Genomic DNA, 12,539 nt, shown 5'->3' with positions numbered 1-12,539 from the left:
AATGGCACAACAGCGAGGAGAATGAAATAGAGACGCCAAGGAATGTGGAGAGCAGATGGCATTTGTCTGCTGCCCACTATGAGTATCCATAGTGTATTCATAGATGGATAGGTGTAGGAAAGACCAGACAGTGAAGAGGGAGAGAGGAAGTATTAGAGGAAGGCTGAAGATGAAACGAGGAAAAAGCTCAGAGATTGGGGGTAAATATTTGTCTTAATTCTGGTTTTTATTAAAAGTTGTTAATACTGAGAATACTTTCTTTTTCTTTTATTCAAAATTCCAACTTTAGTATCCCATGGAAAATGTATATGAAATAGAGACTGTCATTTTAATTTATGCTAGAAACTTTATATAGTTCACAAATATACTAGCACTGCTCAAAGTTCTTTCCATATTTAAAAGTTGCTTTGTCTTTGTTTTTACCGTGATTAGAACTGACTTTCTCTAGCTATTCCCATCAAGGGCTTGAGAGCCCTTTCTTCTCCACCAATTTTTTTTTTTTTTTTTTTTTTGCAGAATAAAATTGAGGAAAAATGGGAACCTAGTGCATGCAATATAAATAACTAATGCCAATAATTGTAATTGTTAAATGTATATTTATTTGGAATGGATTTCCTTCCATGCAATCCCAAATCAGTAAATAATTGAAAAATCTTAAATCCAATCTGTGGGCCCTTATTAAGTTAGAAAGTGGAAATAACACTGGAGGGACATTTTCTGCATTTTCATACTCAAGTTATTATCAGAGGTGGGTGAAAGTATACATAGGGTAATATTTAATTGATTTAACTTAAAAGATTAATTATAGAATGTGGTTAATTAAATGGAATAAGTATTTTGAACAGAATCATCCGAAAGATTTCTTACATAGGAAATATTATAACCTAAATCCTTAAACTCTCTTTTAAATTGTTTAAAATTCTAGTTCATCAGAAGTATCCTACAGAGCCATTATAATTTTGTTAATCAGATAATTAAATTATTAAAAAGTGCAATTCAGTTTTAGAGCTATTTTGCTTACCCAGATTTTATTCACAATTGTAAAATATATAGATTATTCATTATTTGTTTTCCATTTCCAGCTGCTTATTTGGGTATTATATAAACCAAATCAAAATTTTTATAAACTTAACAGTATTTTTAACTTTCTATAAATAATGAGTATTACAAAAATCATTCTCTCTTACCAATATCTGTTAAAAAATTGTGGTGATCCTTGCAGTGTTAGGCTGGAAAAAAAAACACAGTTGCACAGGAATAACAATAGCATAGGCAGTAATTCTTTGCATACTGATTCATTTTGGAGGTTTCATTTACCAAGCTCAGGAAAATGTTGTTTATATCAATTTGCTTTGAACACAAGAGTCAACCAGTTGTAGAACTGTGTGTTTTGGCCAGAAGAGGAAAGAGTGAAGAACTAAAATTCCCCTAATAGTACCCAAGGGTTCCCTTTAGGAAAAAACTAAGCTATTCTTCTGGGCATTATAGATTTGAATTTGTATGAGAAGTCCAGATGTCCCATAGGGCATTACAGCCTGTTAAATCATAAACATCAAGTCATGGTATATAGTTCTAGTTTTAACAGTTGAAGTTGCACTTTAAGCCACTACTTTCCTACCACAGATGACACTTTGGACATGTTTATGCAAATTAGTTTATAAAATGTGTTGCTCTGAATGCTTTGATTAATATGTTCTTGTCTGAGGTAATCATACATGATTTTATTGACGCCAAAGTTCTAGAATCCCTTCAGGAGCCAATCCCAAGGAAAGTTGTCCTTTTCATGCAATCTGCAGCTTACATCCCAGACCTACACCTACCTTCACACTTTAAGATGAAATATGATGAGAAATCTCATTAGGCAAAGGTCAGGGGTGTCGTAGACTCTAAGTCTGAAGTTCTCTTTTGCCTAGCAAAAGAGCAGACACGGGATTAAAACGAGAGATGGCTAATGTCCGGGAAAAAGACAAGAGCCCCGAATGAGGGTCCTTGCCCTGTATTTATTCAGATCAAAGGCTTGCAAACGTGATGGGCGTGTACAAAGAGACAAAGAAGTAGGAATATTAATTTGTGGATGTGAGGGGGAAAAGGGGATTTTGAAGATATACAGTGTTTGAGGTTTGGGTCAATATAAAACAAAATCCAGGCATCGGGCAGATGTGTTAACAAGCAGACAGGAGGCACCATGCCTGTTTATCTTTGCCAGCCTAGGAGATGAGACAGACAGGGAGAATAATCTCAGGGTTAACAAGACACCTTTTCTTTTGTTAACCATCTCCACTCAGGCTGCTTTGCCTGCAGCGCAGCGGTCCAAAGTCCAGTTCACCAATTTACCTAACCTGGCCCTATTCTCCTATGAAAGCAGCTTTCTGCTATAGTACTAAACTTTGGGTGCTTTCACCCTGTAATCTTGTTATTCCTACGTATTGGACACCTTTGCACTGATTCTATTTCAGGCCTTTGCCTCTCTCTATTTTGGGGGGTTCAACACCCCCTCTCTATTTTGGGGTGACTTTGCACCTCCCTATTCTTGGAGTGCCAATCTGGTTACCCAAACTCAGGTGTGAGCATTTTATGACTTTGTGTTTCTTTATGCCTTGTTAACCCATTGGTGTAGGCCCAGGGGATTCCTAAGTTATCCCCCACACAGGGAAGGTGCAAAGAAAAATCAAAGATAAGGAACCACAGTGAAAGGTGCCATAGATCAGTGCTTCTCAAGCTTCGGCCTTAAGCCTGTAAATCTCCTGAAGATCTTGTTAAAATGCAGATTCTGTGCTAGTAGGTCTGGGTGAGGCCTAAGGATCTTCATTTCTAACATGGTGATTGCTGCCCGGGGACATGTGTCATCCGCAGGGCCTTCATCATTGGAAGGCCTAGATTATCAGAGACCCTAGATCATGGGAGAAGTACTAAATTGTAAAAGTAACTGGAATATTAAGAGAGAAGCAGGCAGGAGCAAGTTGGGGTTAGGGAGGCCACATATGTGGATCACAAGAGACCTTGGAGGCTAGGTCAGGGACTTTATTCTTTACCCCAGCTTAATGGAAAACTATTGAGGGCTTTAAAACTTGGTTTAGATCTGTTTCTTGTGCATTACCAGAGTTAATGTTGCCATTGAACACTCATTCAGAAAAATAAAACTTAATTTACTTATTTGTGACAATTTGATTTGATATCTTACAAAAAACTTCCAGTTGCATCATGGTAGCAGCATAGGCAGGGAAAAGGGACTTATTTTTTGAAAGATTCATTAATCCATTTTCCTGGATTTCCAACATTCTTTATAAAGATAGTGAAAGACAAAGTGAAGAAAAAACAACAAAGATACAAGAGGGTTCACTATGAAAATCTGCAGAAGGGTTGAGTGAGCAGGATGATGTGCAGAGGTAGCTTTTAAATAACCAAACTTGACTGAAATTTCCTGCCCCCTTAAATTTTGTGCCATTATCTCCTAACTCATTTTGTTGCCTTTCTATGAGTGCAAAAGGTCTGTATTGCTGCTTCTGGTATGAATTGTCTTTTCAATTTTAGTTACTTTAATAAATAGGTTGTAGTGTTTCATTGTCGTTATAATTTGCATTTTGATGATGCTTAGCACCATTTTGTGCCCTTACTTGACATCAGTATGCCATCTTCAGTGAAGAGCCTATTCAGATTTTTCCCAATTTTAATTAGATTATTTGTTTTCCATTTTTTGAGTTTTGACAGTTCTCCATATTATCTGAATATGAGGTTTTTATTTGCTATATGATTTATACATATTTTCTGAAACTCTCTGGTTTGTCATTTTATTTTAGAAATGTTTTTGAACAAAAAGTCTTTTAATGAAGTTAATTATCTTTTTTTTTTTCTTTTAGGGACTGTGCTTTTTGGTATTCTATTTTTCTTTGAATTTTTACTTAATTTCTAATTAGTTCAAATACAATGCATGTTAGTTAGCATCCAGTCATTTCAGGAGTAGAATTCAGTGATTCATCACTTGCATACAATACCCAGTGCTCATCACAAGTGCCCTTGTTAGTACCCATCATCCATGTAGCCCATCCTCCACACACCCCCTTCATCAACCCTCAATTTGTTCACTGTTAAGAGTCTCTTATAGTTTGTTTCCCTCTTGCTCTCTTTTTTAAAAATGTTTATTTATTTATTTATTTTGAGAGAAAGAATGGGGGAGGGAGAGAGAGAGGGGGAGAGAGAGAATCCCAAGCAGACAATTCACTATCAGTGCAGAGCCCAGTACAGGGCTTGAGCTCACAAACTGTGAGTTCATGACCTGAGCTGAAATCAAGAGTTACATACTTATCCGACAGAGCCACCCAGGAACCCCCTCTCTCTTTTTTACCCCTTCCCATATGTTCATCTGTTTTGTTTGTTAAAATCTACATATGAGTGAAATCATGTGGTATTTGTCTTTCTCTGACTGACTTACTTTGCTTAGCATAATACAGTCTAGCTCCATCCACATCATTAAAAATGGCAAGATTTCATTCTTTATGATGGCTGAGTAATATTCTTTGTATATATCTACCACATCTTTATTCATTTATCAGGCAAAGGGTACTTGTGCTGTTTCCGTAGTTTAGCTATTGTTGAAAATTCTGCTATAAACATCAGGATGGGTGTACCTTCAAATCTGTACTTTTGTATCCTTTGGATAAATACCTAGTAGTGCCATTGCTGAATTGTAGGGTAGTTCTATTTTTTACTTTTTGAGCAACCTCCATACTGTTTACATTCCCACCAACAGTGCAAGAATTCCTCTTTTTCTGCATACTCACCAACACCTGTTGGTTTTTGTGTTCCTAATTTTAGCCATTCTGACAAATGTGAGGTGGTAATCTTATTGTGGTTTTGATTCGTATTTAAAATGTGTTCATGTATTCTGCCCATTTCTTAACTGGATTATTTGTTTTTTGGGTAGTGAGTTTGATAAGTCCTTTATGGATTTTGGATACTAACCCTTTATCAGATATGTCTTTTGCAAATATCTTTTCTCATTCTGTTGGCTGACTTTTAGTTTGGTTAATTGTTTCCTTTGCTATGCAGAAGCTTTTTTTCTTGATGAGGTCCCAATAGTTCATTTTTGCTTTTATTTCCCTTGCCTTCAGAGACATGTCAAATAAGAAGTTGCTGAAGCCAAGGTCAAAGACGTAGTTGCCTGTTTTCTCCTCTAGGATTTTGATGGGTTCCTGTCTCACGTTTAGGTCTTTCATCCATTCTGAATTTATTTTGTGTATGGTGTCCAAAAGTGGTCCAGGTTCATTCTTATGCATGTTGCTGTCCAGTTTTCCCAATACAATTTGTTGAAGAGACTGTCTTTTTTTCTATTGGATATTCATTCCTGTTTTGTCAAATATTAGTTGATCATACAGTTGTTGGTCTACTTCTGAGTTTTCTGTTCTGTTCCATTGATCTCTGTGTCTGTTTTTGTGCCAGTACCATACTATCTTGATGACTACAGGTTTGTAATGTAGCTTGAAGTCTGGAATAGTGATGCCTCCAGCTTTACGTTCTTTTTCAGGATTTCTGTGGCTATTTGGGGTCTTTTGTGGTTCCATGCAAATTTTAGGGTTCTTTGTTCTAGCTCTGTGAAAAATGCTGCTGATATTTTGATAGGCATTGCGGTAAATGTGTAGATTGATTTGGGAAGTATAGACATTTTAATAATGTTCTTCCAATCCATGAACATGGAATGTTTTTACATTTCTTTATGTCCTCTTCAATTTCTTTCATAAGTGTTCTATAAATTTGTTATCTCTTTGGTAGGTTTATTCCTAAGTATTTTATGGTTTTTGGTGTAACTGCAAATGGGGTTGATTCCTTGATTTCTTTTTCCACTGCTTCATTACTGGTATATAGAAATGCAATGGATTTCTATATACTGGTGATATAACTAGCAACTTTCCTGAATTCATGTATTGGTTCTAGAAATGTTTTGGTGGAGTTATTTGGGTTTTCTGCATAGCATATCATGTCATCTGCAAATAATCAAAATTTGACATCTTCCTTGCCAATATGGATGCCTTTTATTTCACTTTGTTGTCTGATTGCTGAGGCTCAGACTTCCAGTAGTATGTTAAATAGTAATGGTGAGAGTTGACCCTGTCTTGTTCCTAACCATAGAGGAAAAGCTCTCAGTTTTTCCGTATTGAGGTTTTTAGCTGTAGGTCTTTTGTATGTAGCCTTTATGATGGTGAGGTTTGTTCCATCTCTCCCTACTCTGCTGACAGTTTTTACCAAGAATGGATGCTATATTTTCTTAAATGCTTTTTCTGCATCTATTAAGAGGATCATATGGTTTTTATCCTTCTTTTTATTTTTTTTAAGTTTATTTATTTATTTTTGAGAGAAAGCAAGTGCAAGCCAGGGATGAGCAGAGAGAGAGGGAGAGAGAAAATCCCAAGCAGGCTCCACGCTGTCAGCAGAGAGCCCAATGTGGGGCTTGATCCCACAACCCCTGAGATCATGACCTGAGCCAAAATTAAAGGTGGGACACACAACCAACTGAGCCACCAAGGCGCCCCATATCCTTTCTTTTATTAATATGGTGTATCACGTTAATTTGTTTGCAAATATTGAATCAGGCCTGCAGCACAAGAATAAATCCCACTTGATCATGGTGAATAATTCTTTTAATGTACTGTTGAATTCAGTTTGCTAGTATCTTGTTGAGAATCTTTGCATCCGTGTTCACCAGGGTTATTGGCCTATAATTCTCCTTTTAGTGTGGTCTTTGTCCGGTTTTAGAATCAAGGTAATGTTGGTCTCATAGAATGAGTTTGGAAGTTTTACTTCCATTTTTATTTTGGGGGACCAGTTTGAGAATAGGTATTAACTATTCTTTAAATGTTTGGTGGAATTCCCCTGGAAGCCATCTGGCCCTGGACTTTTGTGTGTTGGGAGATTTTTTATTATGATTCCAATTTCTTTGCTGGTTATGGGTCTATTCACATTTTCTGTTTCTTCTTGTCTCAGTTTTGGTAGTTTGTATGTTTGTAGAAAGTCTGCCATTTCTTCCAGATTGCTCAGTTTGTTGGCATATAATTTTTCCTCATATTCTCTTATCATTGTTTGTATTTCTGTGGTATTGTTTATGATCTATCCTCTTTCATTCATGATTTTATTGATTTGGGTCCTTTGTCTTTTCTTTTTGATAAGTCTGGCTAGGGGTTTATCAATTTTATTAATTCTTTCAAAGAATCAGGTCTTAGTTTCATTGATCTGTTCTACTGTATTTTTGTTTCTAGATCATTGATTTCTGCTCCAATCTTTATTATTTCCCCTCTTCTGCTGGCTTTAGGCTTTATTTTGCTGTTCCTTTTCTAGCTCCTTTAGGTGTAAGCTAGAGTGTATATTTGCTACTTTTCCTTCTTCTTGAAGTAGTCCTGTATTGTAATATACTTCCTTCTTAAGACTGCCTTTGCTGCATCCCAAAGATTTGGATTATCATGTTTTCATTTTCATTTGCTTCCATGTACTTTTTTTAATTTCTTCTTTAATTTCCTGGTTAACCCATTCATTCTTAGAAAGATGTTCTTTAATCTCCAAGTACTCATAATCTCTCTAAATTTTTTCTTGTGGTTGACTTCAAGTTTCATAGTGTTGCGGTATCAAAATATGCATGGTATGATCTCAATTTTTTGTACTTGGGATGATTTGTGACCCAGTAAGTGATATATTCAGGAGGATATTCCATATGCAGTCAAAAAGAATGTGTATTCTGCTGCTTTAGGAGGAAGTGTTCTGAATATATCTGTTAAGTACATCTGGTTCGGTGTGTCATTCAGAGCTATTGTTTCCTTGGTTTTCTGCTTAGATAATCTGTCCATTGATGTAAGCAGGGTATTAAAGTCCCCTCCTATTATTGTGTTTTTATCAATAAGTTTCTTTATGTTTGTCATTAATTGATTTATATATTTGGGTTCTTTTGAGTTGGGGACATAAAATATTTACAATTTTTAGATCTTCTTGATGAATAGATTCCTTAATTATGATGCAATGCCATTCTTCATCTATTGATAAAGTCTTTGGTTTAAAATCTACTTAGTCTGATGTAATTATGGCTTCCTCTGGCTTTCTTTTGACATCCTTTAGCATGATAGGTGGTTCTCCATCCCCTCACTTTCAATTTGCAGGTGTCTTTAGGTCTAAAATGAGTCTCTTTTAGACAAGCATGGAGATGGGTCTTGTTATTTTTATCTATTCTGATACCTGTGTCTTTTGATTGGAGCATACAGTCCATTTACATTCAGAGTGATTACTGATAGATATGAATTTCGTGCCATTGTGTTACCTGTAAAATTGCTGTTTCTGGTGATGTTCTCTTTTCCTTTCCAGTCTTTGTTGCTTTTGGTCTTTTTTCCCCACTCAAAGAGTCCCCTGTAATATTTCTTTCATGGGTGGTTTAGTGGTCACAAATTCCTTTATTTTTTGCTTGTATGGGTAAGTCTTTATCTCTCCATCTATTCTGAAATACAGCCTTGCTGCATAAAGTATTGTTGGTTGCATACTTTTTCCTGTTCAGCATGTTGAATATATATCCTGTCAGTCCCTCTGGCCTGCCAGTTCTCTCTGTACAAATCTGCTGCAAACCTTATCTGTCTTCCCTTGTAAGGTAATGACTTTTTTTCCCTTCTGTTTTCAGGATTCTGTCCTAGTCTGTGTATTTTGCAAATTTGACTATGATATGCCTGGCTTTTGTTGAATTTAATGGGAGTTCTCTGTGCTTCTTAGTTTTTGATGTTTGTTTCCTTCCCCAAATTAGGAAGTTTTCAGCTATAGTTTGCTCACGTAAACCATCTTCCCCCTTTTCTCTCTCTTCATCTTCTGAGACTCCTATGATATGAATGTTATTATGCTTTAAGGAATCACTGAATTCCTAAGTCTACATTTGTGATCCAATACTTTTTTCCCTCTTCTTTTCAACTTCATTGTTCTCCATAATTCTATCTTCAGTATCACTGATTTGTTCCTCCATTTTATCCATCCTCACTCTCATGGCATTCATTTGGGTTTTCATTTCAGTTATAGCATTTTTAATTTTGGCCTGACTAGTTTGTAGTTCTCTTCTCTCTGCTATAAGGGATTCTCTAGTGTCTTCCATGCTTTTTTCAAGCCCATCTAGTATCCTTAAAATTATTGTTTTAAATTCTAGTTCAGACATCTTACTTAGAGCTGCATTAAGTCTCTAATGGTGACTTCTTCCTGTTCTTTCTTTTGGGGTGAATTCCTTCCTCTTGTTTTGGTCAAAAATAAAAAAGAAATAAAAATTTTTAAATTAAAAAAATTTCTTTTTCTGATTAAAAACAAATAACCAAAAACAAAGGAAGCTAGATCCTCTTTCACATATTGCTGAAGATTTGAAGCACTGTATCACTAGTAGACTTGATGTGTGTGAGGAGTCTGTGTTGGTCTCCTGGGCGTGGGGCCCATGGTGCTGCTTCCCAGGCACACTTGCCCTAGTAAAGATGTACCTCTAGAGCGCAGTGGGGAGTGGCTCAGTGCAATCAACTTCAACCTCCACTGGAAGGCACTGTGTTTCTCACTGAAGTTGGTGAATGCTAATGGGTGGGGAGAAATAGGATCCCCTGCTCTCTCATCTCCAGAGCAGGGAGCTCATGTGTACCACTCCTTAGAAAGCCCTCATAAAAGAGCAAACAATCACCCCTCCTGTGTCCAGGCCTTCCATAAGATCACCCTGTCTGTTGACCAAGCTGTCCACCTGCCATGCTACACAGCACTCCCGTGTTTTATCTCAGGCACAGCTGGGTTTCAAAACTCCAAACTTCAGAGACACCCACAGTGCAAACCCTCACTGATCCTCTGGGGGAGGGCCTCGCCCTGCTGTGGCCAGTGCTGGCTTGTCCTAGGAAACAGTCCTGCAATCGTGTAGCAACTCAAGAGTTGATGTACAGCAGAGAAGAAAGCCAGCACCAAGGTTCGCTGCCCTCACCCAGCATCTTTGTTCCTATGCTGGTGAATGGGGCATCTCTGTGGTGCCCTCAGGGCCATTTGTCTATGGAAAGCAGTGCCCCCCTCCCAAATGTACTGCATAAAAGGGAACTCCATAAAAGTGATCCCAGAGGATCCTCAGAGCACACTCTCCACTCCCATCTCCACCTCCTTCCCCACTGGAGCACTGCTAAGCTTGCCAGGTGCAGGACCCTGTCAATGGCACAAACCTCTAAAACTTCAGACTTTGTACTTTACTGCTTATTTTTTTAAAAAATTGCGATTTTGATCTGCCTTGTTTTCCCAGTCAATGGTTGTGGGGAAGAGTTTTCTTGTGCAATCCCCCGCACATGTTTTTTTTTTTCGCTCTTTCTCTCTCTCTTTCTCTCTTGCTCCTCTCTCTGTGATCAAGGCTCCCTCCTGTCCACAGCATCCATGACTATTTTCTCCCCCAAGTCAACTCTCTGCAGCTCCCACCTTCCATGAGGTGGTTGTTTTTCTACTTGGAGATACGCAGTTTTGTTCTCTCAGTCCTCAGATCGATTTATAGGGTGTGCAGAATGATTTGATGTTGATCTAGCTGTGTTCCAGTGACGAGGCAAACTTATAGTTGCCCTACTCCTCTGCCATCTTAACCTGTCTCCTCTGGTGTTGTAGTTCTTGATTGTGCATTTATGTCTACAATTCTTTTAGCATATTATCTGTATCAAAGTTCCTTTTCTGCATATAGATATCCAATTGTTTCTGCATAATTTATTGAAAAAACTATTTTCTCTACTAAATTACCTTTGTACCTTTGCAAAATCAGCTGTCCATATGTGTATGGGTTTATTTCTGGACTTCATTCTGTCCCACTCATTTATTTGTCTATCTTTATAACAATACAACACCGTCTTGATACTGAAGTTCTATATGAAGTCATGGAATCAGATATTGTTAGAACACTAACTTTGTTCTTCTTTTTCAAGTATTTCTACATCCTTTACATTTCCATGTGAATAATATAATTAGCTTTATCAGTTTCTTAAGAAATCCTACTATGATTTTGATTGGACTTTTATTAAATCTATAGATGCATTTAGGGAGAATTGACATTTTCTTAAATATTGAATGATCCAACCTGTCTTTCCATTGATTTAGTTATTCTTTAATTTCTTTCAATACGGCATTTTTTTTTCTTTTTCTGGGTATAGGTCTTGCACATTATTTGTCTGATTTGCTACTGCTTTCATATATTTTTAACTATCATACATAGTGTCATGTATACGTACATCCACATGTTTGCAGATAGGGAAATTATGCAGTAGAGATAGTTTTGTAAACTGCTATTCATGCTTAATATGCAGAGTGAAAGTTCTAGAGAAAGGGTTCAAGTCCCTACTCTGATCCCTCCTGCACTTTCATTTTTACCTCTTTTAGGAAATTTATTAAAATAAAAGGAGATTTTAATATGATATATGAAATGACTAGATTCTGGCAGGACCACATGTGTTTATGGAGCATCCAAAGGTTGGCCTGTGGCTTTTACTTACCATTATTATTCTCCCCTTTTAGAAGACATACCAAGCAGTCCCCCAATGCATGCTGCCCTAAAACAGGCCCAGTCATCTCTCTCTCCTTCCTTAACAGAGAAGTAAACTTACTTATGGGCTTTTCCTTCTAAATATGTCCAGCTTTATTTCATTTCTTCTTCAAACTAGCCACCAAGCTTTAGTCTGGCCAACACACGCCAGTCTTGTGCACCATGGGTAACATGTTCTTTTTGGCTCCATTTCTTTCACACTAGAAATCAAGATTCAAATTGTACTTATAAGGAAAAAGCCCCTTGGAGCTCTAGTCTAGGCCATAATTTCCTATGGGTTTTTTTTTTTTTTTTTTTTTTTTGGTTTTGGTTTTCTGGGCTTTTTTGATTCAAAGAGATTCTTTTATTATAGCACAAGGATAGGACTCATGGACAGAAAGAGCTTCATTGTGATTATGAGGAGCATTTGATTATATACTTTTTAGTTGCGAGAGGTGGAGATAAAGGAAGTCTCTAAAGGGATTTCTGTATGTTGAAGAACACTTACAGAATATGTTATTTTGACTAAAGCTCAGAAAACAGTATAGTTTTGCTTTCTTTTCCATGCACTTACATATTTTTCTAGAACATCTGAAAGACTTACGTACTTCTCCTCAAAACTCCTGGAAGATGATTCAGTTTCTTCTGATTATCTGTTTTATATAAAGTATATAGACTGGGCTTTTCTTTGAAGATTTTAACTAAAAATTCAAACAAAAAATGCAAGTAGTCAGGTTATCTATTTCTTCTTAAATAAGCCTTGGTAGTTTGCATATTTTCAAGGAATTTGTCCATTTTATCTAGATGACATAATTTTTGTACATAAAGCTATTCAAGATATATCTTTGTTTGTTCTTTAAACATTATAGCATCTGAATGCGTAGCATACATAATTTTTTATGTTCTGATATTTGCATTTTTGGTCATTTAGTAACTTAAGTCTTTTTTTCTTCTTGGCCCGTTTGGCTAAAAGTTTATCAGTTTTATTGATCAGGAACACGACAGGGATGTCCACTCTCACCGCTGT

Source organism: Panthera leo, chromosome C2 (genome assembly GCF_018350215.1).
Source record: "Panthera leo isolate Ple1 chromosome C2, P.leo_Ple1_pat1.1, whole genome shotgun sequence".
Classification (NCBI taxonomy): domain Eukaryota; kingdom Metazoa; phylum Chordata; class Mammalia; order Carnivora; family Felidae; genus Panthera; species Panthera leo.
The sequence above is the reverse complement of the archived record's forward strand: the minus strand, read 5'-3'. Positions refer to the sequence as shown.